The following is a 26,233-nucleotide window of genomic DNA, read 5'->3' on the forward strand; positions in this document are numbered from 1 at the left end:
TTCTTGACTCACATTTGCGTATAAACCAACGGACCATAGTTCCAGTCGCGCGTAACGTCGAACGACCCATCTGAAAAAAAATTGTTGCGATACGAGGACTTCCCAAGAGGTCACCCATGCGAGTACTACACTCGCCCAAGCACACTTAACTGCAGAGTTCTGATGGGATCCAGTGCATTAGTGCTGGTATGATCGCATCCGTTTAATTCCGCGCTGCAAATACATAAACTCCTTCTCCTTTCTTCCCCCTCCCGTCATTTGTTTCCTTGTGCGTGCGCACTGTACCTCCCGTACTCGTTCTAATATCAAGTAAAATGCCACGGCGCCGTGACTCACATTTACGAATAAACCTGCGGACCATAAATCAAGTCGCGCGTAACGTAGAAAGAATCATCTGTAAAAAGATGGGTGCAACACGAGGACCTACAAGGAAAATGGGTGAAATATAAAGACTTGGCATGAGGTCACCCATCCGAGTACTTTTCTCGCCCAAGCACCCTTAACAGCGGAGTTCTGATAGAATCCGTTGCATTAGTGCTGGTATGATCCCTCATGTTTCATTCTGCACTACAAATACATACACTCTTTCTCCTCCCATCCCCCCTTTCGTCATTTGTTTCCTTGTGCGTGCACTCTACATCTCTCTTTCTCGTTCTAATATCAAGTAATATGCCCCGGATCCGTGACTCACCTTTGCAAATGAACCAGCGGTTTATAATTCCATTCGCGCGTAACGTCGAACAACCCATCCGAAAAAAAATAGGTACAACACGAGGGCTTCCCAAGTGGTCACCCATCCGAGTACTACTCTCGCCCAAGTGCACTTAACTGCGGAGTTCTAATGGGATCCGGGGCTTTAGTGCTGGTATGATCGCACCTGTTTAATTTCGCGCTGCAAATATATACACTCCTTCTCCTTTCTTCCCCCTCCCATCATTTGTTTCCTTGTGCGTTAACACTTCACCTCTCATTCTCGTTCTAATATCGATTAAAATGCCCCTGCTTATTGACTCACATTTGCGTATAAACCAGTGGACCCTACTTCCAGTCGCGCGTAACGTCGAACGACCCGTCTGAAAAAAAAATTAGTGCGACACGAGGACTTCCCAAGAGGTCACCCATCCGAGTACTACTCTCGCCCAAGCACACTTAACTGCGGAGTTCTGATGGGATCCGGTGCATTAGTGCTGGTATGATCGCACCTGTTTAATTTTGCGCAGCAATTACATAAACTCCTTCTCCTTTCTTCCCCCTCCCGTCATTTATTTCATTGTGCGTGCCCACTGCACCTCTCGTTCTCGTTCAAATATCAAGTAAAATGCCACGACACCGTGACTCACATTTGGGAATAAATCTGCGGACCATAATTAAAGTCGCGCGTAACGTCGAACGGCACATCTGAAAAAAAGAAAATGGGTACAACACGAGAACTTCCCACGAGGTAACCCATCATTGTACTACTTTCGCCAAAGCACACTTAACTGCGGAGTTCTGATGGGATCCGGTGCATTTGTGCTGGTATAATCGCACCTGTTTAATTTCGCGCTGCAAATACATACACTCATTCCCCTTTCTTCCCCCTCCCGTCATTTGTTTCCTTGTGCGTGCGCACTGTACCTCCCGTTCTCGTTCTAATATCAAGTAAAGCGCCACGGCGCCATGACTCACATTTGCGAATAAACCTGAGGACCATAATTCAAGTCGCGCGTAATGTCGAAAGAATCATCTGCAAAAAAATGGATGCAACACGAGGACTTCACAAGAAAATGGGTGAAATATAAGGACTTCGCAGGAGGTAACCCATGCTAGTACTACTCTCGCCCAAGCACCCTTACCTACGGAGTTCTGATAGAATCCGTTGCATTAGTGCTGGTATGATCGCACCTGTTTCATTTCTTGCTTAAAATACATAAACTCCTTCTCCTTTCTTCCCCCTCCCATCAATTGTTTCCTTGTGCGTTCACACTGCATCTCTCCTTCTCGTTCTAATATCGATTAAAATGCCCCTGCTTCTTGACTCACATTTGCGTATAAACCAGCGGACCCTAGTTCCAGTCGTGCGTAACGTCGAACGACCCGCCTAAAAAAAAATTGGTGCGACACGAGGACTTCCCAGGAGGTCACCAATCCGAGTACTACTCTCACCAAAGCATACTTAACTGCGGAGTTCTGACGGGATCCGGTGCATTAGTGCTGGTATGATCGCACCTGTTTAATTCTGCGCTGCTAATAAATAAACTCCTTCTCCTTTCTTCCCCCTCCCGTCATTTGTTTCCTTGTGCGTGCGCACTGCACCTCCCGTGCTCCTTCTAATATAAAGTAAAATGCTACGGTGCCGTGACTCACATTTACGAATAAACCTGAGGACCATAATTCAAGTTGCGCGTATCGTCGAAAGAATCATCTGCAAAAAAATGGGTGGAACACGAGGACTTCCTAAGAAAATGGGTGAAATATAAGGACTTCGCATGAGGTCACCCATCCTAGTGCTACTCTCACTCAAGCACCCTTAACTTGCGGAGTTCTGATAGAATCCGTTGCATTGGTGCTGGTATGATTGCTCATGTTTCATTCTGCGCTGCAAATACATACACTTTTTCTCCCTCCATCCCCCCTCCCGTCATTTGTTTCCTTGTGCGTGCACCCTGCATCTCTCCTTCTCGTTCTAATATCGATTAAAATGCCCATGCTTCTTGACTCACATTTGCGTAGAATCCAGTGGACCCAAGTTCTAGTCGTGCGTAACGTCGAACGACCCGTCTGAAAAAAAAATTAGTGCGACACGAGGACTTCCGAGGAGGTCACCCATCCGAGTACTACTCTCGCCCAAGCACACTTAACTGCGGAGTTCTGATGGGATCCGGTGCATTAATGCTGGTATGATCGAACCTGTTTAATTTCGCGCTGCAAATACATAAACTCCTTCTCCTTTATTCCCCCTCCCGTCATTTGTTTCCTTGTGCGTGCGCACTGCACCTCTCGTTCTCGCTCAAATATCAAGTAAAATGCCACGGCACCGTGACTCACATTTGCAAATAAATCTGTGGACCATAATTAAAGTCGCGCGTAACGTCAAACGGCACATCTGAAAAAAAGAAAATGGGTGCAACACGAGAACTTCCCACGAGGTAACCCATCATTGTGCTACTTTCGTCAAAGCACACTTAACTGCGGAGTTCTGATGGGATCCAGTGCATTTGTGCTGGTATGATCGCACCTGTTTAATTTCGCGCTGCAAATACATACACTCATTCCCCTTTCTTCCCCCTCCCGTCATTTGTTTCCTTGTGCGTGCGCACTGCACCTCCCGTTCTTGTTCTAATATCAAGTAAAATTCCACGGCGCCGTGGTGAATAAACCTGAGGACCATAATTCAAGTTGCGCGTAACGTCAAAAGAATCATCTACAAAAAAATAGGTGCAACACGAGGACTTCACAAGAAAATGGGTGAAATATAAGGACTTCGCAGGAGGTAACCCATGCTAGTACTACTCTCGCCCAAGCACCCTTACCTACGGAGTTCTGATAGAATCCGTTGCATTAGTGCTGGTATGATCGTACCTGTTTCATTTCGTGCTGAAAATACATACACTCCTTCTCCTTCCCTCCCCCTCCCATCAATTGTTTCCTTGTGCGTTCACACTGCACCTCTCCTTCTCGTTCTAATATCGATTAAAATGCCCCTGCTTCTTGACTCACATTTGCGTATAAACCAGCGGACCCTAGTTCCAGTCACGCGTAACGTCGAACGACCCGTCTGAAAAAAAATTGGTGCGACACGAGGACTTCCTAAGAGGTCACCCATCCGAGTACTACTCTCGCCCAAGCACACTTAACTGCGGAGTTCTGACGGGATCCGGTGCACTAGTGCTGGTATGATCGCACCTGTGTAATTTTACGCTGCAAATACATAAACTCATTCCCCTTTATTCCCCCTCCCGTCATTTGTTTCCTTGTGCGTGCGCACAGCACCTCCCGTTCTCATTCTAATATCAAGTAAAATTCTACAGCGCCGTGATTCACATTTGTGAATAAACCTGAGGACCATAATTCAAGTCGCGCGAAACGTCGAAAGAATCATCTGCAAAAATATGGGTGCAACACGAGGACTTCACAAGAAAATGGGTGAAATATAAGGATTTCGCAGGAGGTAACCGATGCTAGTACTACTCTCGCCCAAGCACCCTTACCTAAGGAGTTCTGATAGAATCCGTTGCATTAGTGCTGGTATGATCGCACCTGTTTCATTTCGTGCTGAAAATACATACACTCCTTCTCCTTCCCTCCCCCTCCCATCAATTGTTTCCTTGTGCGTTCACACTACACCTCTCCTTCTCGTTCTAATATCGATTAAAATGCCCCTGCTTCTTGACTCACAATTGCGTATAAACCAGCGGACCCTAGTTCCAGTCGCGCGTAACGTCGAACGACCCGTCTGAAAAAAAATTGGTGCGACACGAGGACTTCCCAGGAGGTCACCAATCCAAGGACTACTCTCTCCAAAGCACACTTAACTGCAAAGTTCTGACGGGATCTGGTGCATTAGTGCTGGTATGATCGCACTTGTTTAATTCCGCACTGCAAATACATAAACAACTTCTCCTTTCTTCCCCCTCCTGTCATTTGTTTCCTTGTGCGTGCGCACTGCACCTCCCGTGCTCCTTCTAATATAAAGTAAAATGCTATAGTGCCGTGACTCATATTTGTAAATAAACTTGAGGACCATAATTCAAGTCGCGCGTATCGTCGAAAGAAGCATCTGCAAAAAAATGGGTGGAACACGAGGACTTCCTAAGAAAATGGGTGAAATATAAGGACTTCGCATGTGGTCACCCATCCTAGTGCTACTCTCGCCCAAGCACCCTTAACTTGCGGAGTTCTGATAGAATCCGTTGCATTGGTGCTGGTATGATTGCTCATGTTTCATTCTGCGCTGCAAATACATACACTTTTTCTCCCTCCATCCCCCCTCCCGTCATTTGTTTCCTTGAGCGTGCACTCTGCATCTCTCCTTCTCGTTCTAATATCGATTAAAATGCCCCTGCTTCTTGACTCACATTTGCGTATAAACCAGTGGACCCTAGTTCCAGTCGCGCGTAACGTCGAACGACCCGTCTGAAAAAAAAATTAGTGCGACACGAGGACTTCCCAAGAGGTCACCCATCCGAGTACTACTCTCGCCCAAGCACACTTAACTGCGGAGTTCTGATGGGATCCGGTGCATTAGTGCTGGTATGATCGCAGCTGTTTAATTTTGCGCTGCAAATACATAAACTCCTTCTCCTTTCTTCCCCCTCCCGTTATTTGTTTCATTGTGCGTGCACACTGCACCTCTCGTTCTCGTCCAAATATCAAGTAAAATGCCACGACACTGTGACTCACATTTGCGAATAAATCTGCGAACCATAATTAAAGTCGCTTATAACGTCGAACGGCACATCTGAAAAAAAGAAAATGGGTGCGACACGAGAACTTCCCACGAGGTAACCCATCATTGTACTACTTCCGCCAAAGCACACTTAACTGCGGAGTTCTGATGGGATCCGGTGAATTTGTGCTGGTATGATCGTACCTGTTTATTTCCGCGCTGCAAATACATACACTCCTTCTTCCCTCCCCCCTCCCATCATTTGTTTCCTTGTGCGTTCACACTGTACCTCTCCTTCTCGTTCTAATATCGATTAAAATGCCCCTGATTCTTGACTCACATTTACGTATAAACTAGCGGACCATAATTCCAGTCGCGCGTAACGTCGAACGACTCATCTGAAAAAAAATTGTTGCGATACGAGGACTTCCCAAGAGGTCACCCATCCGAGTACTACCCTCGCCCAGGCACACTTAACTGCGGAGTTCTGATGGGATCCGGTGCATTAGTGCTGGTATGATCGAACCTGTTTAATTTCGCGCTGCAAATACATAAATTCCTTCTCCTTTCTTCCCCCTCCCGTCATTTGTTTCTGTGTGCGTGCGTACTGCACCTCTCGTTCTCGTTCAAATATCAAGTAAAATGCCACGGCGCCATGACTCACATTTGCGAATAAATCTGCGGACCATAATTAAAGTCGTGCGTAACGTCGAACTGCAAATCTGAAAAAAAAAATGGGTGCAACACGAGAACTTCCCAGGAGGTAAACCATCATTGTACTACTTTCGGCAAAGCACACTTAACTGCGGAGTTCTGATGGGATCCGGTGCATTTGTGCTGGTGTGACCGCACTTGTTTAATTTCGTACTAAAAAAACATACACTCCTTCTTCCCTCCCCCCCTCCCATCATTTGTTTCCTTGTGCGTTCACACTGCACCTCTCCTTCTCGTTCTAATATCGATTAAAATGCCCCTGATTCTTGACTCACATTTGCGTATAAACCAGCAGACCATAGTTCCAGTCTCGCGTAACGTCGAACGACCCGTCTGAAAAAAAATTGGTGCGACACGAGGACTTCCCAGGTGGTCACCAATCCGAGTACTACTCTCGCCCAAGCACATGTACCTGCAGAGTTCTGATGAGATCCAGTGCATTAGTGCTGGTATGATCGCACCCGTTTAATTCTGCGCTGCAAATATATAAACTCCTTCTCCTTTCTTCCCCCTCCCGTCATTTGTTTCCTTGTGCGTGTGCACTGCACCTCCCGTGCTCGTTCTAATATCAAGTAAAATACCACGGCGCCGTGACTCACATTTGCGAATAAACCTGAGGACCATAATTCAAGTCGCGCGTAACGTCGAAAGAATCATCTACAAAAAAATGGGTGCAACACGAGGACTTCACAAGAAAATGAGTGAAATATAAGGACTTCGCAGGAGGTAACCCATGCTAGTACTACTCTCGCCCAAGCACCCTTACCTACGGAGTTCTGATAGAATCCGTTGCATTAGTACTGGTATCATCGCACCTGTTTCATTTCGTGCTGAAAATACATACACTCCTTCTCCTTCCCTTCCCTTCCCATCAATTGTTTCCTTGTGCGTTCACACTGCACCTCTCCTTCTCGTTCTAATATCAATTAAAATGCCCCTGCTTCTCGACTCACATTTGCGTATAAACTAGCGGAACCTAGTTCCAGTCGTGCGTAACGTCGAACGACTCGTCTGAAAAAAAATTGGTGCGACACGAGGACTTTGCAGGAGGTCACCCATCCGAGTACTACTCTCGCCCAAGCACACTTAACTGCGGAGTTTTGATGGGATCCGGTGCATTAGTGTTGGTATGATCGCAACCGTTTAATTTCGCGCTGCAAATACATAAACTCCTTCTCCTTTCTTCCCCCTCCTGTCATTTGTTTCCTTGTGCGTGCGAACTGCACCTACCGTGCTCGTTCTAATATCAAGTAAAATGCTACGGTGTCGTGACTCACATTTGCGAATAAACCTGAGTACCATAATTCAAGTCGCGCGTATCGTCGAAAGAATTATCTGCAAAAAAATGGGTGAAATATAAGGACTTCCCAAGAGGTCACCCATCCGAGTACTACTTTCGCCCAAGCACACTTAACTGCAGAGTTCTAATGGGATCCGGTGCATTTGTGCTGGTGTGACAGCACCTGTTTAATTTTGTGCTGAAAATACATACACTCCTTCCCTTCCCCCCTCCCATCAGTTGTTTCCTTGTGCGTTCACACTGCACCTCTCTTTCTCGTTCTAATATCGATTAAAATGCCCCTGATTCTTGACTCACATTTGCATATAAACCAGCGGACTATAGTTCCAGTCGCGCGTAACGTAGAACGACCCATCTGAAAAAAAATTGTTGCGATACGAGGACTTCCCAAAAGGTCACCCATCCGAGTACTACTCTCGCCAAAGCACACTTAACTGCAGAGTTCTGATGGGATCCAGTGCATTAGTGCTGGTATGATGCCACTTGTTTAATTTTGCGCTTCAAATACATACACTCCTTCTCTTTTCTTCCTCATTCCGTCATTTGTTTCCTTGTGCATGCGCATTGCACCTCCCGTACTCGTTCTAATATCAAGTAAAATGCCACGGCGCCATGACTCAAATTTGCAAATAAATTTGCGGACCATAAATCAAGTCGCGCGTAACGTCGAAAGAATCATCTGCAAAAAGATGGGTGCAACTCGAGGACCTCCCAAAAAAATGGGTGAAATATAAGGACTTCGCAGGAGGTCACCCATCCGAGTACTTTGCTCGCCCAAGCACCCTTAACTGCGGAGTTCTGATAGAATCCGTTGCATTAATGCTAGTATGATCCCTCATGTTTCATTCTACACTGCAAATACATACACTCTTTCTCCTTCCATCCCCACTCCGTCATTTGTTTCCTTGTGCGTGCACTCTGCATCTCTCTTTCTTGTTCTAATATCAAGTAATATGCCCCGGCACTGTGACTCACCTTTGCAAATGAACCAGCGGTTCATAATTCCATTTGCGCGTAACGTCGAACAACCTATCCGAAAAAAAATAGGTGCAACACGAGGGCTTCCCAAGTGGTCACCTATCCGAGAACTACTCTCGACCAAGCACACTTAACTGCGGAGTTCTGACAGGACCTGGAGCTTTAGTGCTGGTATGATCGCACCAATTTAATTTTCCGCTGCAAATACATACACTTCTTCTCCTTTCTTCCCCCTCCCGTCATTTGTTTCCTTGTGCGTTCACACTTCACCTCTCATTCTCGTTCTAATATTGATTAAAATGCCCTTGCTTCTTGACTCACATTTGCGTATACACCAGTGGACCCTAATTCTAGTCGCGCGTAACGTCGAACGACTCGTCTGAAAAAAAAAATTAGTGCGACACGAGGACTTCCCAGGAGGTCACCCATCCGAGTACTACTCTCGCCCAAGCACACTCAACTGCGGAGTTTTGATGGGATCCGGTGCATTAGTGCTGGTATAATCGCACCCTTTTAATTCTGCGCTGCAAATACATAAACTCCTTCTCCTTTCTTCCCCCTCCCGTCATTTGTTTCCTTGTGCGTGCGCACTGCACCTCCCGTGCTCGTTCTAATATCAAGTAAAATGCTACGGTGTCGTGACTCACATTTGCGAATAAACCTGAGGACCATAATTCAAGTCGCGCGTATCGTCGAAAGAATCATCTGCAAAAAAATGGGTGCAACACGAGGACTTCCTAAGAAAATTGGTGAAATATAAGGACTTCGCAGGAGGTCACCCATCCTAGTGCTACTCTCGCCCAAGCACCCTTAACTTGCGGAGTTCTGACAGAATCCGTTGTATTGGTGCTGGTATGATTGCTCATATTTCATTCTACGCTGCAAATACATACACTTTTTCTCCCTCCATCCACCCTCCCGTCATTTGTTTCCTTGTGCGTGCACTCGGCATCTCTCCTTCTCGTTCTAATATCGATTAAAATGCCCCTGCTTCTTGACTCACATTTGCGTGTAAACCAGTGGACCCTAGTTCCAGTCGCGCGTAACGTCGAACGACCCGTCTGAAAAAAAAATTAGTGCGACACGAGGACTTCCGAGGAGGTCACCCATCCGAGTACTACTCTCGCCCAAGCACACTTAACTGCGGAGTTCTGATGGGATCAGGTGCATTAGTGCTGGTATGATCGCACCTGTTTAATTTCGCGCTGCAAATACATAAATTCCTTCTCCTTTCTTCCCCCTCCCGTCATTTGTTTCTAAGTGCGTGCGCACTGCACCTCTCGTTCTCGTTCAAATATCAAGTACAATGCCATGGCGCCGTGACTCACATTTGCAAATAAATCTGCGGACCATAATTAAAGTCGCCCGTAACGTCGAACGACACATCTGAAAAAAAAAAAATGGGTGCAACACGAGAACTTCCCACGAGGTAACCCATCATTGTACTACTTTCACCAAAGCACACTTAACTGCGGAGTTCTGATGGGATCCGGTGCATTTGTGCTGGTATGATCGCACCTGTTTAATTTTGCGCTGCAAATACATAAACTCATTCCCCTTTCTTCCCCCTCCCGTCATTTGTTTCCTTGTGCGTGCGCACTGTACCTCCCGTGCTCGTTCTAATATAAAGTAAAATGCTAAGGTGCCGTGACTCACATTTGCGAATAAACCTGAGGACCATAATTCAAGTCGCGCGTATCGTCGAAAGAATCATCTGCAAAAAAATGGGTGCAACACGAGGACTTCCTAAGAAAATTTGTGAAATATAAGGACTGCGCAGGAGGTCACACATCCTAGTGCTACTCTCGCCCAAGCACCCTTAACTTGCGGAGTTCTGATAGAATCCGTTGCATTGGTACTGGTATGATTGCTCACGTTTCATTCTGCGCTGCAAATACATACACTTTATCTCCCTCCATCCCCCCTCCCGTCATTTGTTTCCTTGTGCGTGAACTCTGCATCTCTCATTCTCGTTCTAATATCGATTAAAATGCCCATGCTTCTTGACTCACATTTGCGTATAAACCAGTGGACCCTAGTTCCAGTCGCGCATAACATCAAACGACCCGTCTGAAAAAAAAAATTAGTGCGACACGAGGACTTCCCAGGAGGTCACCCATCCGAGTACTACTCTCGCCCAAGCACAATTAACTGCGGAGTTCTGATGGGATCCGGTGCATTAGTGCTGGTATGATCGCACCTATTTAATTTCGCGCTGCAAATACATAAATTCCTTCTCCTTTCTTCCCCCTCCCGTCATTTGTTTCCAAGTGCGTGCACACTGCACCTCTCGTTCTCGTTCAAATATCAACTAAAATACCACGGAGTCGTGACTCACATTTGCGAATAAATTTGCGGACCATAATTAAAGTCGCGCGTAAGGTCGAACGACACATCTGAAAAAAAGAAAATGGGTGCAACACGAGAACTTCCCAGGAGGTAACCCATCATTGTACTACTTTCGCCAAAGCACACTTAACTGCGGAGTTCTGATGGGATCCGGTGCATTTGTGCTGGTGTGATCGCACCTGTTTAATTCCGTGCTGCAAATACATAAACTCCTTCTCCTTTCTTCCCCCTCCCATCATTTGTTTCCTTGTGCGTGCGCACTGCACCTCCCGTGCTCGTTCTAATATCAAGTAAAATGCTACGGTGCCGTGACTCACATTTGCGAATAAACCTAAGGACCATAATTCAAGTCGCGCGTATCATCGAAAGAATCATCTGCAAAAAAATGTGTGCAACACGAGGACTTCCTAAGAAAATGGGTGAAATATAAGGACTTCGCAAGAGGTCACCCATCCTAGTGCTTCTCTCGCCCAAGCACCCCTAACTTGCGGAGTTCTGATAGAATCCGTTGCATTGGTGCTGGTATGATTGCTCATGTTTCATTCTGTGCTGCAAATACATACACTTTTTCTCCCTCCATCCCCCCTTCCGTCATTTGTTTCCTTGTGCGTGCACTCTGCATCTCTCCTTCTCGTTCTAATATCGATTAAAATGCCCCTGCTTATTGACTCACATTTGCGTATAAACCAGTGGACCTTAGTTCCAGTCGCGCGTAACGTCGAACGACCCGTCTGAAAAAAAAAATTAGTGCGACACGAGGACTTCCGAGGAGGTCACCCATCCGAGTACTACTCTCGCCTAAGCACACTTAAATGCGGAGTTCTGATGGGATCCGGTGCATTAGTGCTGGTATGATCGCAGCTGTTTAATTTTGCGTTGCAAATACATAAACTCATTCCCCTTTCTTCCCCCTCCCGTCATTTGTTTCCTTGCACGTGCGCACTGCACCTTCCGTTCTCGTTCTAATATCAAGTAAAATGCTACAGCGCCGTGACTCACATTTGCGAATAAACCTGAAGACCATAATTCAAGTCGCGCGTAACATCGAAAGAATCATTTGCAAAAAAATGGGTGCAACACGAGGACTTCACAAGAAAATGGTTGAAATATAAAGACTTCGCAGGATGTAACCCATGCTAGTACTACTCTCGCCCAAGCACCCTAACCTACGGAGTTCTGATAGAATCCGTTGCATTAGTGCTGGTATGATCACACCTGTTTCATTTCGTGCTGAAAATACATATACTCCTTATATTTCCCTCCCCCTCCCATCAATTGTTTCCTTGTGCGTTCACACTGCACCTCTCATTCTCGTTCTAATATCGATTAAAATGCCCCTGCTTCTTGACTCACATTTGCGTATAAACCAGCGGACCCTAGTTCCAGTCGCGCGTAACGTCGAACGACCCATTTGAAAAAAAATTGGTGCGACACGAGGACTTCTCAGGAGGTCACCCATCCGAGTACTACTCTCGCCCAAGCGCACTTAACTGCGGAGTTCTGATGGGATCCGGTGCATTAGTGCTGGTATGATCGCACCCGTTTAATTTCGCGCTGCGAATACATAAACTACTTCTCATTTCTTCCCCCTCCCGTCATTTGTTTTCTTGTGCGTGCGCACTGCACCTCCCGTGCTCGTTCTAATATCAAGTAAAATGCTACGGTGCCGTGACTCACATTTGCGAATAAACGCGCGTAAGGTCGAAAGAATCATCTGCAAAAAAATGGGTGCAACACGAGGACTTCACAAGAAAATGGGTGAAATATAAGGACTTCGCAGGAGGTAACCCATGCTAGTACTAGTCTCACCCAAGCACCCTTACCTACGGAGTTCTGATAGAATCCGATGCATTAGTGCTGGTATGATCGCACCTGTTTCATTTCGTGCTGAAAATACATACACTCCTTCTCCTTCCCTCCCCCTCCCATCAATTGTTTCCTTGTGCGTTCACACTGCACCTCTCCTTCTCGTTCTAATATCGATTAAAATGCCCCTGCTTCTTGACTCACATTTGCGTAGAAACCAGCGGACCCCAGTTCCAGTCGAGCGTAACGTCGAACGACCCGTCTGGAAAAAAATTGGTGCGACACGAGGACTTCCCAGGAGGTCACCCATCCGAGAACTACTCTCGCCCAAACACACTTAACTGCGGAGTTCTGATGGTATCCGGTGTATTAGTGATAGTATGATCGCACCCGTTTAATTTCGCGCTGCAAATACATAAACTCCTTCTCCTTTCTTCCTCCTCCTGTCATTTGTTTCCTTGTGCGTGCGCACTACACCTACCGTGCTCGTTCTAATATCAAGTAAAATGCTACGGTGCTGTGACTCACATTTTCGAATAAATCTGAGGACCATAATTCAAGTCCCGCGTATCGTCGAAAGAATCATCTGCAAAAAAAATGGGTGAAATATAAGGACTTCGCAGGAGGTCACCCATCCTAGTGCTACTCTCGCCCAAGCACCCTTAACTTGCGGAGTTCTGATAGAATCCGTTGCATTGGTGCTGGTATGATTGCTCATGTTTCATTCTGTGCTGCAAATACATACACTTTTTCTCCCTCCATCCCCCCTCCCGTCATTTGTTTCCTTGTGCGTGCACTCTGCATCTCTCCTTCTCGTTCTAATATCGATTAAAATGCCCCTGCTTATTGACTCACATTTGCGTATAAACCAGTGGACCCTAGTTCCAGTCGCGCGTAACGTCGAACGACCCGTCTGAAAAAAAAAATTAGTGCGACACGAGGACTTCCGAGGAGGTCACCCATCCGAGTACTACTCTCGCCTAAGCACACTTAAATGCGGAGTTCTGATGGGATCCGGTGCATTAGTGCTGGTATGATCGCAGCTGTTTAATTTTGCGTTGCAAATACATAAACTCATTCCCCTTTCTTCCCCCTCCCGTCATTTGTTTCCTTGCACGTGCGCACTGCACCTTCCGTTCTCGTTCTAATATCAAGTAAAATGCTACAGCGCCGTGACTCACATTTGCGAATAAACCTGAAGACCATAATTCAAGTCGCGCGTAACATCGAAAGAATCATTTGCAAAAAAATGGGTGCAACACGAGGACTTCACAAGAAAATGGTTGAAATATAAAGACTTCGCAGGATGTAACCCATGCTAGTACTACTCTCGCCCAAGCACCCTAACCTACGGAGTTCTGATAGAATCCGTTGCATTAGTGCTGGTATGATCACACCTGTTTCATTTCGTGCTGAAAATACATATACTCCTTATATTTCCCTCCCCCTCCCATCAATTGTTTCCTTGTGCGTTCACACTGCACCTCTCATTCTCGTTCTAATATCGATTAAAATGCCCCTGCTTCTTGACTCACATTTGCGTATAAACCAGCGGACCCTAGTTCCAGTCGCGCGTAACGTCGAACGACCCATTTGAAAAAAAATTGGTGCGACACGAGGACTTCTCAGGAGGTCACCCATCCGAGTACTACTCTCGCCCAAGCGCACTTAACTGCGGAGTTCTGATGGGATCCGGTGCATTAGTGCTGGTATGATCGCACCCGTTTAATTTCGCGCTACGAATACATAAACTCCTTCTCATTTCTTCCCCCTCCCGTCATTTGTTTTCTTGTGCGTGCGCACTGCACCTCCCGTGCTCGTTCTAATATCAAGTAAAATGCTACGGTGCCGTGACTCACATTTGCGAATAAACGCGCGTAAGGTCGAAAGAATCATCTGCAAAAAAATGGGTGCAACACGAGGACTTCACAAGAAAATGGGTGAAATATAAGGACTTCGCAGGAGGTAACCCATGCTAGTACTAGTCTCACCCAAGCACCCTTACCTACGGAGTTCTGATAGAATCCGATGCATTAGTGCTGGTATGATCGCACCTGTTTCATTTCGTGCTGAAAATACATACACTCCTTCTCCTTCCCTCCCCCTCCCATCAATTGTTTCCTTGTGCGTTCACACTGCACCTCTCCTTCTCGTTCTAATATCGATTAAAATGCCCCTGCTTCTTGACTCACATTTGCGTAGAAACCAGCGGACCCCAGTTCCAGTCGAGCGTAACGTCGAACGACCCGTCTGGAAAAAAATTGGTGCGACACGAGGACTTCCCAGGAGGTCACCCATCCGAGAACTACTCTCGCCCAAACACACTTAACTGCGGAGTTCTGATGGTATCCGGTGTATTAGTGATAGTATGATCGCACCCGTTTAATTTCGCGCTGCAAATACATAAACTCCTTCTCCTTTCTTCCTCCTCCTGTCATTTGTTTCCTTGTGCGTGCGCACTACACCTACCGTGCTCGTTCTAATATCAAGTAAAATGCTACGGTGCTGTGACTCACATTTTCGAATAAATCTGAGGACCATAATTCAAGTCCCGCGTATCGTCGAAAGAATCATCTGCAAAAAAATGGGTGAAATATAAGGACTTCGCAGGAGGTCACCCATCCTAGTGCTACTCTCGCCCAAGCACCCTTAACTTGCGGAGTTCTGATAGAATCCGTTGCATTGGTGCTGGTATGATTGCTCATGTTTCATTCTGTGCTGCAAATACATACACTTTTTCTCCCTCCATCCCCCCTCCCGTCATTTGTTTCCTTGTGCGTGCACTCTGCATCTCTCCTTCTCGTTCTAATATCGATTAAAATGCCCCTGCTTATTGACTCACATTTGCGTATAAACCAGTGGACCCTAGTTCCAGTCGCGCGTAACGTCGAACGACCCGTCTGAAAAAAAAAATTAGTGCGACACGAGGACTTCCGAGGAGGTCACCCATCCGAGTACTACTCTCGCCTAAGCACACTTAAATGCGGAGTTCTGATGGGATCCGGTGCATTAGTGCTGGTATGATCGCAGCTGTTTAATTTTGCGTTGCAAATACATAAACTCATTCCCCTTTCTTCCCCCTCCCGTCATTTGTTTCCTTGCACGTGCGCACTGCACCTTCCGTTCTCGTTCTAATATCAAGTAAAATGCTACAGCGCCGTGACTCACATTTGCGAATAAACCTGAAGACCATAATTCAAGTCGCGCGTAACATCGAAAGAATCATTTGCAAAAAAATGGGTGCAACACGAGGACTTCACAAGAAAATGGTTGAAATATAAAGACTTCGCAGGATGTAACCCATGCTAGTACTACTCTCGCCCAAGCACCCTAACCTACGGAGTTCTGATAGAATCCGTTGCATTAGTGCTGGTATGATCACACCTGTTTCATTTCGTGCTGAAAATACATATACTCCTTATATTTCCCTCCCCCTCCCATCAATTGTTTCCTTGTGCGTTCACACTGCACCTCTCATTCTCGTTCTAATATCGATTAAAATGCCCCTGCTTCTTGACTCACATTTGCGTATAAACCAGCGGACCCTAGTTCCAGTCGCGCGTAACGTCGAACGACCCATTTGAAAAAAAATTGGTGCGACACGAGGACTTCTCAGGAGGTCACCCATCCGAGTACTACTCTCGCCCAAGCGCACTTAACTGCGGAGTTCTGATGGGATCCGGTGCATTAGTGCTGGTATGATCGCACCCGTTTAATTTCGCGCTACGAATACATAAACTCCTTCTCATTTCTTCCCCCTCCCGTCATTTGTTTTCTTGTGCGTGCGCACTGCACCTCCCGTGCTCGTTCTAATATCAAGTAAAATGCTACGGTGCCGTGACTCACATTTGCGAATAAACGCGCGTAAGGTCGAAAGAATCATCTGCAAAAAAATGGGTGCAACACGAGGACTTCACAAGAAAATGGGTGAAATATAAGGACTTCGCAGGAGGTAACCCATGCTAGTACTAGTCTCACCCAAGCACCCTTACCTACGGAGTTCTGATAGAATCCGATGCATTAGTGCTGGTATGATCGCACCTGTTTCATTTCGTGCTGAAAATACATACACTCCTTCTCCTTCCCTCCCCCTCCCATCAATTGTTTCCTTGTGCGTTCACACTGCACCTCTCCTTCTCGTTCTAATATCGATTAAAATGCCCCTGCTTCTTGACTCACATTTGCGTAGAAACCAGCGGACCCCAGTTCCAGTCGAGCGTAACGTCGAACGACCCGTCTGGAAAAAAATTGGTGCGACACGAGGACTTCCCAGGAGGTCACCCATCCGAGAACTACTCTCGCCCAAACACACTTAACTGCGGAGTTCTGATGGTATCCGGTGTATTAGTGATAGTATGATCGCACCCGTTTAATTTCGCGCTGCAAATACATAAACTCCTTCTCCTTTCTTCCTCCTCCTGTCATTTGTTTCCTTGTGCGTGCGCACTACACCTACCGTGCTCGTTCTAATATCAAGTAAAATGCTACGGTGCTGTGACTCACATTTTCGAATAAATCTGAGGACCATAATTCAAGTCCCGCGTATCGTCGAAAGAATCATCTGCAAAAAAATGGGTGAAATATAAGGACTTCGCAGGAGGTCACCCATCCTAGTGCTACTCTCGCCCAAGCACCCTTAACTTGCGGAGTTCTGATAGAATCCGTTGCATTGGTGCTGGTATGATTGCTCATGTTTCATTCTGCGCTGCAAATACAAACACTTTTTCTCCCTCCATCCCCCCTCCCGTCATTTGTTTCCTTGTGCGTGCACTCTGCATCTCTCATTCTCGTTCTAATATCAATTAAAATGCCCCTGCTTCTTGACTCACATTTGCGTATAAACTATTAGACCCTAGTTCCAGTCGCGCGTAACGTCGAACGACCCGTCTGAAAGAAAAAATTAGTGCGACACGAGAACTTCCCAAGAGGTCACCCATCCGAGTACTACTCTCGTCCAAGCACACTTAACTGCGGAGTTCTAATGGGATCCGTTGCATTAGTGCTGGTATGATGGCACCTGTTTAATTTTGCGCTGCAAATACATAAACAACTTCTCCTTTCTTCCCCCTCCCCTCATTTGTTTCCTTGTGCGTGCGCACTGCACCTTACGTTCTCATTCAAATATCAAGTAAAATGCCACAGCGCCGTGACTCACATTTGCGAATAAACCTGAGGACCATAATTCAAGTCGCGCGTAACGTCGAAAGAATCATTTGCAAAAAAATGGGTGCAACACGAGGACTTCCTAAGAAAATGGGTGAAATATAAGGACTTCGCAGGAGGTCACCCATCCTAGAGCTACTCTCGCCCAATCACCCTTAACTTGCAGAGTTACGATAGAATCCGTTGCATTGGTGCTGGTATGATTGCTCATGTTTCATTCTGCGCTGCAAATACATACACTTTTTCTCCCTCCATCCCCCCTCCCGTCAATTGTTTCCTTGTGCGTTCACACTGCACCTCTCCTTCTCGTTCTAATATCGATTAAAATGCCCCTACTTCTTGACTTACATTTGCGAATAAACCTGAGGACCATAATTCAATTCGCGCTTAACTTCGAAAAAATCATCTGCAAAAAAATGGGTGCAACACGAGGACTTTACAAGAAAATGGGTGAAATATAAGGACTTCGCAGGAGGTAACCCATGCTAGTACTACTCTCGCCCAAGCACCCTTACCTATGGAGTTCTGATAAAATCCGATGCATTAGTGTTGCTATGATCGCACCTGTTTCATTTCGTGCTGAAAATACATACACTCTTTCTCCTTCCCTCCCCCTCCCGTCATTTGTTTCCTTGTGCGTGCACTCTGCATCTCTCTTTCTCGTTCGAATATAGATTAAAATGCCCCTGCTTCTTGATTCACATTTGCGTATAAACCAGTGGACCCTAGTTGCAGTCGCGCATAACGTCGAACGACCGGTCTGAAAAAAAAAATTAGTGCGACACGAGGACTTCCCAGGAGGTCACCCATCCGAGTATTACTCTCGCCCAAGCACACTTAATTACGGAGTTCTAATGGGATCCGGTGCATTAGTGCTAGTATGATCACACCTGTCTAATTTCGCGCTGCAAATACATAAACTCCTTCTCCTTTCTTCCCCCTCCCGTCATTTGTTTCCTTGTGCGTGCGCACTGCACCTCACGTTCTCGTTCAAATATCAAGTAAAATGCCACGGCACCGTGACTCACATTTGCGAATAAATCTGCGGACCATAATTAAAGTCGCGCGTAACGTCGAACGGCACATCTGAAAAAAAGAAGATGGGTGCAACACGAGAACTTCCCAGGAGGTAACCCATCATTGTACTACTTTCGCCAAAGCACACTTAACTGTGGAGTTCTGATGGGATCCGGTGCATTTGTGCTGGTGTGACCGCACCTGTTTATTTCGTGCTGAAAATACATACACTCCTTCTTCCCTACCCCCCTCCCATCATTTGTTTCCTTGTGCGTTCACACTGCACCTCTCCTTCTCGTTCTAATATCGATTAAAATGCCCCTGATTCTTGACTCACATTTGCGTATAAACCAGTGGACCATAGTTCCAGTCACGGGTAACGTCGAACGACCCCTCTGAAAAAAAATTGTTGCGATACAAGGACTTCCCAAGAGGTCACACATCCGAGTACTACACTCGCCCAAGCACACTTCACTGCGGAGTTCTGATGGGATCCGGTGCATTAGTGCTGGTATGATCGCACCTGTTTAATTTTGCGCTGCAAATACATAAATTCATTCCCCTTTCTTCCCCCTCCTGTCATTTGTTTCCTTGTGCGTGCGCACTGCACCTCCCGTTCTCGTTCTAATATCAAGTAAAATGCTACAGCGCCGTGACTCACATTTGCGAATAAACCTGAGGACCATAATTTAAGTCGCACGTAACGTTGAAAGAATCATCTGCAAAAAAATTGGTGCAACACGAGGACTTCCCAAGTGGTCACCCATCTGAGTACTACTCTCGCCCAAGCACACTTAACTGCGGAGTTATGATGGGATCTGTTGCATTAGTGCTGGTATGATCGCACCTGATTAATTTCGCGCTGCAAATACATAAACTCCTTCTCCTTTCTTCCCCCTCCCGTCATTTGTTTCCTTGTGGGTGCACTCTGTATCTCTCTTTCTCGTTCTAATATCAAGTAATATGCCCCGACACCGTGACTCACCTTTGCAAATGAACCAGCGGTTTATAATTCCATTCGCGGCTAACGTCGAACAACCCATCCGGAAAAAAATAGGTGCAACACGAGGGCTTCCCAAGTGGTCACCCATCCGAGTACTACTCTCGCCCAAGCACACCTAACTGCGGAGTTCTGATGGAATCCGAAGCTTTAGTGCTGGTATGATCGCACCTGTTTAATTTCGCATTGCAAATACATACACTCCTTCTCCTTTCTTCCCCCTCCCGTCATTTGTTTCCTTGTGCGTTCACACTTCACCTCTCATTCTCGTTCTAATATCGATTAAAATGCCACTGCTTCTTGACTCACATTTGCGTATAAACCAGCGGACCCTAGTTCCAGACGCGCATAACGTCGAACGACCCGTCTGAAAAAAATTGGTGCGACAAGAGGACTACCCAGGAGGTCACCCATCTGAGTACTAATCTCGCCCAAGCGCACTTCACTGCGGAGTTCTGATGGGATCCGGTGCATTAGTGCTGGTATGATCGCACCCGTTTAATTTTGCGCTGCAAATACATAAACTCATTCCCCTTTCTTCCCCCTCCCGTCATTTGTTTCCTTGTGCGTGCGCACTGCACCTCCCGTTCTCGTTCTAATATCAAGTAAAATGCTACAACGCCGTGACTCACATTTGCGAATAAACCTGAGGACCATAATTCAAGTCGCGCGTAACGTCGAAAGAATCATCTGCAAAAAAATAGGTGCAACACGAGGACTTCATAAGAAAATGGGTGAAATATAAGGACTTCGCAGGAGGTAACCCATGCTAGTACTACTCTCGCCCAAGCACCCTTACCTACGGAGTTCTGATAGAATCCGTTGCATTAGTGCTGGTATGATCGCACCTGTTTCATTTCGCGCTGTAAAAACATACACTCCTTCTCCTTTCTTCCCCCTCCTGTCATTTGTTTCCTTGTGCGTGCGCACTGCACCTCTCGTTCTCGTTCAAATATCATGTAAAATGCCACGGCGCCGTGACTCACATTTGCGAATAAATCTGTGGACCATAATTAAAGTCCCGCGTAACGTCGAACGACACATCTGAAGAAAAGAAAATGGGTGCAACACGAGAACTTCCCAAGAGGTAACCCATCATTGTACTACTTTCGCCAAAGCACACTTAACTTCGGAGTTCTGATGGTATCCGGTGCATTTGTGCTGGTGTGACCGCACCTGTTTAATTTGGTACTGAAAATACATACACTCCTTCTTTCCTCCCCCCTTCCCATCATTTGTTTCCGTTTGCATTCACACTGCACCTCTCCTTCTCGTTCTAATATCGATTAAAATGCCCCTGATTCTTGACTCACATTTGCGTATAAACTAGCGGACCATAGTTCCAGTCGCGCGTAACGTCGAACGACCCATCTGAAAAAAAATTGTTGTGATACGAGGACTTCCCAAGAGGTCACCCATCCGAGTACTATTCTCGCCCAAGGACACTTAACTGCAGAGTTCTGATGAGATCCAGTGCAGTAGTGCTGGTATGATGCCACTTGTTTAATTTTGCGCTTCAAATATATACACTCATTCTCTTTTCTTCTTCATCCCATCATTTGTTTCCTTGTGCGTGCGCACTGCACCTCCCGTACTCGTTCTAATATCAAGTAAAATGCCACGGCGCCGTGACCCACATTTGCGAATAAATCTGCGGACCATAAATCAAGTCGCGCGTAACGTCGAAAGAATCATCTGCAAAAAGATGGGTGCAAAACGAGGACCTTCCAAGAAAATGGGTGAAATATAAGGACTTCGCAGGAGGTCACCCATCCGAGTACTTTTCTCTCCCAAACACCCTTAACTGCCGAGTTCTGATAGAATCCGTTGCATTAGTGCTGGTATGATCCCTCATGTTTCATTCTGCACTGAAAATACATACACTCTTTCTCCTTCCATCCCCCTCCCGTCATTTGTTTCCTTGTGCGTGCACTCTGTATCTCTCTTTCTTGTTCTAATATCAAGTAATATGCCCCGGCACCGTGACTCACCTTTGCAAATGAACCAGCGGTTTATAATTTCATTCCCGCGTAACGTCGAACAACCCATCCGAAAAAAAATAGTTGCGACACGAGGGATTCCCAAGTGGTCACCCATCTGAGTACTACTCTCGCCCAAGCACACTTAACTGCAGAGTTCTGATGGGATCCGGAGCTTTAGTGCTGGTATGATCGCACCTGTTTAATTTCGCGCTACAAATACATACACTCCTTCTCCTTTCTTCCCCCACCCGTCATTTGTTTCCTTGTGCGTTCACACTTCACCTCTCATTCTCGTTCTAATATCGATTAAAATGCCCTTGCTTCATGACTCACATTTGCGTATAAACCAGTGGACCCTAGTTCCAGACGCGCGTAACGTCTAACAACCCGTCTGAAAAAAAAAATTAGTGCGACACGAGGACTTCACAGGAGGTCACCCATCTGAGTACTAATCTCGCCCAAGCACACTTAACTGCGGAGTTCTGATGGGATCAGGTGCATTAGTGCTGGTATGATCGCAACTGTTTAATTTTGCGCTGCAAATACATAAACTCATTCCCCTTTCTTCCCCCTCCCGTCATTTGTTTCCTTGTACGTGCGCACTGCACCTCTCGTTCTCGTTCAAATATCAAGTAAAATACTATGGTGCCGTGACTCACATTTGCGAATAAATCTGCGGACCATAATTAAAGTCGCGCGTAACGTCGAACGGCACATCTGAAAAAATAAAGAAAATGGGTGCAACACGAGGACTTCGCAAGAAAATGGGTGAAATATAAGGACTTCGCAGGAGGTAACCCATGCTAGTACTACTCTCGCCCAAGCACCCTTACCTACGGAGTTCTGATAGAATCTGTTCCATTAGTGCTGGTATGATCGCACCTGTTTCATTTCGTGCTGAAAATACATACACTCCTTCTCCTTCCCTCCCCCTCCCATCAATTGTTTCCTTGTGCGTTCACACTGCACCTCGCTTTCTCGTTCTAATATCGATTAAAATGCCCCTGCTTCTTGACTCACATTTGCGTATAAACCAGCAGACCCCAGTTCCAGTCGCGCATAACGTCGAACGACCCGTCTGAAAAAAAATTGGTGCGACACGAGGACTTCCCACGAGGTCACCCATCCGAGTACTACTCTCGCCCAAGCACACTTAACTGCGGAGTTATGATGGGATCCGGTGAGTAAGTGGTGGTATGATCGCATCTGTTTAATTCCGCGCTGCAAATACATAAACTCCTTCTCCTTTCTTCCCCCTCCCGTCAATTGTTTCCTTGTGCGTGCGCACTGCACCTCCCGTGCTCGTTCTAATATAAAGTAAAATGCTACGGTGCCGTGACTCACATTTGCGAATAAACCTGAGGACCATAATTCAAGTCGCGCATATCGTCGAAAGAATCATATGCAAAAAAATGTGTGCAACACGAGGACTTCCTAAGAAAATGGGTGAAATATAAGGACTTCGCAGGAGGTAACCCATCCTAGTGCTACTCTCGCCCAAGCACCCTTAACTTGCGGAGTTCTGATAAAATCCGTTGCATTGGTGCTGGTATGATTGCTCATGTTTCATTCTGCGCTGCAAATACATACACTTTTTCTCCCTCCATCCCCCCTCCCGTCATTTGTTTCCTTGTGCGTGAACTCTACATCTCTCCCTCTCGTTCTAATATCGATTAAAATGCCCCTGCTTCTTGACTCACATTTGCGTATAAACCAGTGGACCCTAGTTCCAGTCGCGCGTAACGTCGAACGACCCGTCTGAAAAATAAAATAGTGCGTCACGAGGACTTCCCAAGCACACTTAACTGTGGAGTTCTAATGGGATCCGGTGCATTAGTGCTGGTATGATCGCACCTGTTTAATTTCGCACTGCAAATACATAAATTCCTTCTCCTTTCTTCCCCCTCCTGTCATTTGTTTCCTTGTGCGTGCGCACTGCACCTCTCGTTCTCGTTCAAATATCAAGTAAAATGCCACGGTGCCGTGACTTACATTTGCGAATAAATCTGCGGACCATAATTAATGTCGTGAGTAACGTCGAACGGCATATCTGAAAAAAAGAAAATGGGTGCAACACGAGAACTTCCCAGGAGGTAACCCATCATTGTACTACTTTCACCAAAGCACACTTAACTGCGGACTTCTGATGGGATCCGGTGCATTTGTGCTGGTGTGACCGCACCTGTTTAATTTTGTGCTGAAAATACATACACTCCTTCTTCCCTCCCCCCCTCCCATCATTTGTTTCCTTGTGCGTTCACACTGCACCTCTCCTTCTCGTTCTAACATCGATTAAAATGCCCCTAATTCTTGACTAACATTTGCGTATAAACCAGCGGACCATAGTTCCAGTCGCGCGTAATGTCGAACGATCCATCTGAAAAGAAATTTTTGCGATACGAGGACTTCCCAAGAGGTCACCCATCCGAGTACTACTCTCGCCCAAGCACACTTAACTGCAGGGTTCTGATGGGATCCAGTGCATTAGCGCTAGTATAATGCCACTTGTTCAATTTTGCGCTTCAAATACATACACTCCTTCTCTTTTCTTCCACATCCCGTCATTTGTTTCCTTGTGCGTGCGCACTGCACCTCCTGTACTCGTTCTACTATCAAGTAAAATGCCACGGCGCCGTGACTCACATTTGTGAATAAACCTGCGGACCATAAATCAAGTCGCAAGTAACGTCGAAAGAATCATCTGCAAAAAGATGGGTGCAACACGAGGACCTCCCAAGAAAATGGGTGAAATATAAGGACTTCGCAGGAGGTCACCGATCCGAGTTCTTTTCTCGCCCAAGCACCCTTTACTGCGGAATTCTGATAGAATCTGTTGCATTAGTGCTGGTAAGATCCCTCATGTTTCATTCTGCACTGCAAATACATACACTCTTTCTCCTTCCATTTTCCGTCCCGTCATTTGTTTCCTTGTGCGTGCGCACTGCATCTCTCGTTCTCGTTCAAATATCAAGTAAAATGCCACGGCGCCGTGACTCACCTTTGCAAATGAACCAGCGGTTTAGAATTCCATTCGCGCGTAACGTCGAACAACCCATCTGAAAAAAAATAGGTGCAACACGAGGGCTTCCCAGGTGGTCACCGATCCGAGTACTACTTTCGCCAAAGCACACTTAACTGAGGAGTTCTGATGGGATCCGGTGCTTTTGTGCTGGTGTGACCGCACCAGTTTAATTTCGTGCTGAAAATACATACACTCTTTCTTCCCTCCGCCCCTCCCATCATTTGTTTCTTTGTGCGTTCACACTGCATCTCTCCTTCTCGTTCTAATATCGATTAAAATGCCCCTGATTCTTGACTCACATTTGCGTATAAACCAGCGGACCCTAGTTCCAGTCGCGCGTAACGTCGAACGACCCGTTTGAAAAAAAATTGGTGCGACACGAGGACTTCCCAGGAGTTCACCCATCCGAGTACTACTCTCGCCCAAGCTCACATAACTGCGGAGTTCTGATTGGATAAGGTGCATTAGTGCTGGTATGATCGCACCTGTTTAATTCCGCGCTGCAAATACATAAACTCCTTCTCCTTTTTTCCCCCTCCCATCATTTGTTTCCTTGTGCGTGCGCACTGCACCTCCCGTGCTCGTTCTAATGTCAAGTAAAATGCTATGGTGCCGTGACTCACATTTGCGAATAAACCTGTGGACCATAATTCAAGTCGCGCGTATCGTCGAAAGAATCGTCTGCCAAAAAATGGGTGCAACACGAGGAGTTCAGAAGAAAATGGTTGAAATATAAGGACTTCGCAGGAGGTAACCCATGCTAGTACTACTCTCGCCCAAGCACCCTTACCTACGGAGTTTTGATAGAATCCGTTGCATTAGTGCTGGTATGATCGCACCTGTTTTATTTCGTGCTGAAAATACATACACTCCTTCTCATTCCCTCCCCCTCCCATCAATTGTTTCCTTGTGCGTTCACACTGCACTTCTCATTCTCTTTCTAACATCGATTAAAATGCCCCTGCTTCTTGACTCACATTTGCGTATAAACCAGTGGACCCTAGTTCAAGTCGCGTATAACGTCGAACGACCCGTCTGAAAAAAAATTGGTGCGACACGAAGACTTCCCAGGAGGTCACCAATCCGAGTACTACTCTCGCCAAAGCACACTTAACTGCGGAGTTCTGATGGGATCCGGTGCATTAGTGCTGGTATGATCGCACCCGTTTATTCGCAGGTGCGATCATACCAGCACTAATGCACCGGATCCCATCAGAACTCCGAAGTTAAGTGTGCTTGGGCGAGAGTAGTACTCAGATGGGTGACCTCCTGGGAAGTTCTCGTGTCGCACTAATTTTTTTTTTCAGACGGGTCGTTCGACGTTACGCGCGACTGGAACTAGGGTCCACTGGTTTATACGCAAATGTGAGTCAAGAAGTAGGGGCATTTTAATCGATATTAGAACGAGGAGAGATGCAGAGTGCACGCACAAGGAAACAAATGACGGGAGGGGGGGATGGAGGGAGAAAAAGTGTATGTATTTGCAGCACATAATGAAACATGAGCAATCATACTAGCACAAATGCAACGGATT

General features: G+C 46.3%; 9 non-coding genes and 42 pseudogenes across 9 annotated transcripts; 1 reads left to right on the forward strand and 50 right to left on the reverse strand.

Moving 5' to 3' along the window:
• Positions 1 to 81: 81 nt before the first annotated feature.
• On the reverse strand, positions 82 to 200 carry LOC148262032 (5S ribosomal RNA; annotated as a pseudogene).
• A 560-nt stretch (positions 201 to 760) lies between these two features.
• LOC148262033 (5S ribosomal RNA) lies at positions 761 to 879 on the reverse strand (annotated as a pseudogene).
• A 206-nt stretch (positions 880 to 1,085) lies between these two features.
• LOC148262034 (5S ribosomal RNA) lies at positions 1,086 to 1,204 on the reverse strand. The gene has a single exon (XR_015820877.1). It is a non-coding gene; the product is annotated as a 5S ribosomal RNA (ribosomal RNA).
• A 209-nt stretch (positions 1,205 to 1,413) lies between these two features.
• Positions 1,414 to 1,532, reverse strand: LOC148262035 (5S ribosomal RNA; annotated as a pseudogene).
• Positions 1,533 to 2,091: 559 nt separating this feature from the next.
• Positions 2,092 to 2,210, reverse strand: LOC148262036 (5S ribosomal RNA; annotated as a pseudogene).
• Positions 2,211 to 2,772: 562 nt separating this feature from the next.
• On the reverse strand, positions 2,773 to 2,891 carry LOC148262037 (5S ribosomal RNA; annotated as a pseudogene).
• Positions 2,892 to 3,100: 209 nt separating this feature from the next.
• LOC148262038 (5S ribosomal RNA) lies at positions 3,101 to 3,219 on the reverse strand (annotated as a pseudogene).
• Positions 3,220 to 3,768: 549 nt separating this feature from the next.
• Positions 3,769 to 3,887, reverse strand: LOC148262039 (5S ribosomal RNA). Its single transcript, XR_015820621.1, has one exon. It is a non-coding gene; the product is annotated as a 5S ribosomal RNA (ribosomal RNA).
• A 559-nt stretch (positions 3,888 to 4,446) lies between these two features.
• On the reverse strand, positions 4,447 to 4,565 carry LOC148262040 (5S ribosomal RNA; annotated as a pseudogene).
• A 562-nt stretch (positions 4,566 to 5,127) lies between these two features.
• LOC148262041 (5S ribosomal RNA) lies at positions 5,128 to 5,246 on the reverse strand. Its single transcript, XR_015820047.1, has one exon. It is a non-coding gene; the product is annotated as a 5S ribosomal RNA (ribosomal RNA).
• Positions 5,247 to 5,455: 209 nt separating this feature from the next.
• On the reverse strand, positions 5,456 to 5,574 carry LOC148262042 (5S ribosomal RNA; annotated as a pseudogene).
• Positions 5,575 to 5,777: 203 nt separating this feature from the next.
• On the reverse strand, positions 5,778 to 5,896 carry LOC148262043 (5S ribosomal RNA; annotated as a pseudogene).
• A 207-nt stretch (positions 5,897 to 6,103) lies between these two features.
• LOC148262044 (5S ribosomal RNA) lies at positions 6,104 to 6,222 on the reverse strand (annotated as a pseudogene).
• A 204-nt stretch (positions 6,223 to 6,426) lies between these two features.
• On the reverse strand, positions 6,427 to 6,545 carry LOC148262045 (5S ribosomal RNA; annotated as a pseudogene).
• Positions 6,546 to 7,104: 559 nt separating this feature from the next.
• On the reverse strand, positions 7,105 to 7,223 carry LOC148262046 (5S ribosomal RNA; annotated as a pseudogene).
• A 205-nt stretch (positions 7,224 to 7,428) lies between these two features.
• LOC148262047 (5S ribosomal RNA) lies at positions 7,429 to 7,547 on the reverse strand (annotated as a pseudogene).
• Positions 7,548 to 7,748: 201 nt separating this feature from the next.
• On the reverse strand, positions 7,749 to 7,866 carry LOC148262048 (5S ribosomal RNA; annotated as a pseudogene).
• Positions 7,867 to 8,426: 560 nt separating this feature from the next.
• On the reverse strand, positions 8,427 to 8,545 carry LOC148262049 (5S ribosomal RNA; annotated as a pseudogene).
• Positions 8,546 to 8,752: 207 nt separating this feature from the next.
• On the reverse strand, positions 8,753 to 8,871 carry LOC148262050 (5S ribosomal RNA; annotated as a pseudogene).
• Positions 8,872 to 9,433: 562 nt separating this feature from the next.
• LOC148262051 (5S ribosomal RNA) lies at positions 9,434 to 9,552 on the reverse strand (annotated as a pseudogene).
• A 209-nt stretch (positions 9,553 to 9,761) lies between these two features.
• LOC148262052 (5S ribosomal RNA) lies at positions 9,762 to 9,880 on the reverse strand (annotated as a pseudogene).
• A 563-nt stretch (positions 9,881 to 10,443) lies between these two features.
• Positions 10,444 to 10,562, reverse strand: LOC148262053 (5S ribosomal RNA). Its single transcript, XR_015821221.1, has one exon. It is a non-coding gene; the product is annotated as a 5S ribosomal RNA (ribosomal RNA).
• Positions 10,563 to 10,771: 209 nt separating this feature from the next.
• Positions 10,772 to 10,890, reverse strand: LOC148262054 (5S ribosomal RNA; annotated as a pseudogene).
• A 563-nt stretch (positions 10,891 to 11,453) lies between these two features.
• LOC148262055 (5S ribosomal RNA) lies at positions 11,454 to 11,572 on the reverse strand (annotated as a pseudogene).
• Positions 11,573 to 12,131: 559 nt separating this feature from the next.
• On the reverse strand, positions 12,132 to 12,250 carry LOC148262056 (5S ribosomal RNA). Its single transcript, XR_015819687.1, has one exon. It is a non-coding gene; the product is annotated as a 5S ribosomal RNA (ribosomal RNA).
• A 214-nt stretch (positions 12,251 to 12,464) lies between these two features.
• LOC148262057 (5S ribosomal RNA) lies at positions 12,465 to 12,583 on the reverse strand (annotated as a pseudogene).
• Positions 12,584 to 12,788: 205 nt separating this feature from the next.
• On the reverse strand, positions 12,789 to 12,907 carry LOC148262058 (5S ribosomal RNA; annotated as a pseudogene).
• Positions 12,908 to 13,441: 534 nt separating this feature from the next.
• LOC148262059 (5S ribosomal RNA) lies at positions 13,442 to 13,560 on the reverse strand (annotated as a pseudogene).
• Positions 13,561 to 14,119: 559 nt separating this feature from the next.
• On the reverse strand, positions 14,120 to 14,238 carry LOC148262060 (5S ribosomal RNA). The gene has a single exon (XR_015819688.1). It is a non-coding gene; the product is annotated as a 5S ribosomal RNA (ribosomal RNA).
• A 214-nt stretch (positions 14,239 to 14,452) lies between these two features.
• Positions 14,453 to 14,571, reverse strand: LOC148262061 (5S ribosomal RNA; annotated as a pseudogene).
• Positions 14,572 to 14,776: 205 nt separating this feature from the next.
• On the reverse strand, positions 14,777 to 14,895 carry LOC148262062 (5S ribosomal RNA; annotated as a pseudogene).
• A 533-nt stretch (positions 14,896 to 15,428) lies between these two features.
• On the reverse strand, positions 15,429 to 15,547 carry LOC148262063 (5S ribosomal RNA; annotated as a pseudogene).
• Positions 15,548 to 16,106: 559 nt separating this feature from the next.
• On the reverse strand, positions 16,107 to 16,225 carry LOC148262064 (5S ribosomal RNA). Its single transcript, XR_015819689.1, has one exon. It is a non-coding gene; the product is annotated as a 5S ribosomal RNA (ribosomal RNA).
• Positions 16,226 to 16,439: 214 nt separating this feature from the next.
• Positions 16,440 to 16,558, reverse strand: LOC148262065 (5S ribosomal RNA; annotated as a pseudogene).
• A 205-nt stretch (positions 16,559 to 16,763) lies between these two features.
• On the reverse strand, positions 16,764 to 16,882 carry LOC148262066 (5S ribosomal RNA; annotated as a pseudogene).
• A 533-nt stretch (positions 16,883 to 17,415) lies between these two features.
• LOC148262067 (5S ribosomal RNA) lies at positions 17,416 to 17,534 on the reverse strand (annotated as a pseudogene).
• Positions 17,535 to 18,451: 917 nt separating this feature from the next.
• On the reverse strand, positions 18,452 to 18,570 carry LOC148262068 (5S ribosomal RNA; annotated as a pseudogene).
• A 209-nt stretch (positions 18,571 to 18,779) lies between these two features.
• LOC148262069 (5S ribosomal RNA) lies at positions 18,780 to 18,898 on the reverse strand (annotated as a pseudogene).
• Positions 18,899 to 19,101: 203 nt separating this feature from the next.
• On the reverse strand, positions 19,102 to 19,220 carry LOC148262070 (5S ribosomal RNA; annotated as a pseudogene).
• Positions 19,221 to 19,425: 205 nt separating this feature from the next.
• On the reverse strand, positions 19,426 to 19,544 carry LOC148262071 (5S ribosomal RNA; annotated as a pseudogene).
• A 205-nt stretch (positions 19,545 to 19,749) lies between these two features.
• Positions 19,750 to 19,868, reverse strand: LOC148262072 (5S ribosomal RNA; annotated as a pseudogene).
• A 204-nt stretch (positions 19,869 to 20,072) lies between these two features.
• LOC148262073 (5S ribosomal RNA) lies at positions 20,073 to 20,191 on the reverse strand (annotated as a pseudogene).
• Positions 20,192 to 20,754: 563 nt separating this feature from the next.
• On the reverse strand, positions 20,755 to 20,873 carry LOC148262074 (5S ribosomal RNA; annotated as a pseudogene).
• An 882-nt stretch (positions 20,874 to 21,755) lies between these two features.
• On the reverse strand, positions 21,756 to 21,874 carry LOC148262075 (5S ribosomal RNA). Its single transcript, XR_015820077.1, has one exon. It is a non-coding gene; the product is annotated as a 5S ribosomal RNA (ribosomal RNA).
• A 207-nt stretch (positions 21,875 to 22,081) lies between these two features.
• Positions 22,082 to 22,200, reverse strand: LOC148262076 (5S ribosomal RNA; annotated as a pseudogene).
• A 566-nt stretch (positions 22,201 to 22,766) lies between these two features.
• Positions 22,767 to 22,885, reverse strand: LOC148262077 (5S ribosomal RNA; annotated as a pseudogene).
• Positions 22,886 to 23,742: 857 nt separating this feature from the next.
• Positions 23,743 to 23,861, reverse strand: LOC148262078 (5S ribosomal RNA; annotated as a pseudogene).
• Positions 23,862 to 24,744: 883 nt separating this feature from the next.
• LOC148262079 (5S ribosomal RNA) lies at positions 24,745 to 24,863 on the reverse strand (annotated as a pseudogene).
• Positions 24,864 to 25,067: 204 nt separating this feature from the next.
• On the reverse strand, positions 25,068 to 25,186 carry LOC148262080 (5S ribosomal RNA; annotated as a pseudogene).
• A 559-nt stretch (positions 25,187 to 25,745) lies between these two features.
• Positions 25,746 to 25,864, reverse strand: LOC148262081 (5S ribosomal RNA; annotated as a pseudogene).
• Positions 25,865 to 25,874: 10 nt separating this feature from the next.
• On the forward strand, positions 25,875 to 25,993 carry LOC148262082 (5S ribosomal RNA). The gene has a single exon (XR_015821104.1). It is a non-coding gene; the product is annotated as a 5S ribosomal RNA (ribosomal RNA).
• Positions 25,994 to 26,233: the final 240 nt, after the last annotated feature.

This window comes from Carica papaya, chromosome 5 (assembly GCF_054855325.1).
Source record: "Carica papaya isolate Zhongbai chromosome 5, ASM5485532v1, whole genome shotgun sequence".
Lineage (NCBI taxonomy): Eukaryota > Viridiplantae > Streptophyta > Magnoliopsida > Brassicales > Caricaceae > Carica > Carica papaya.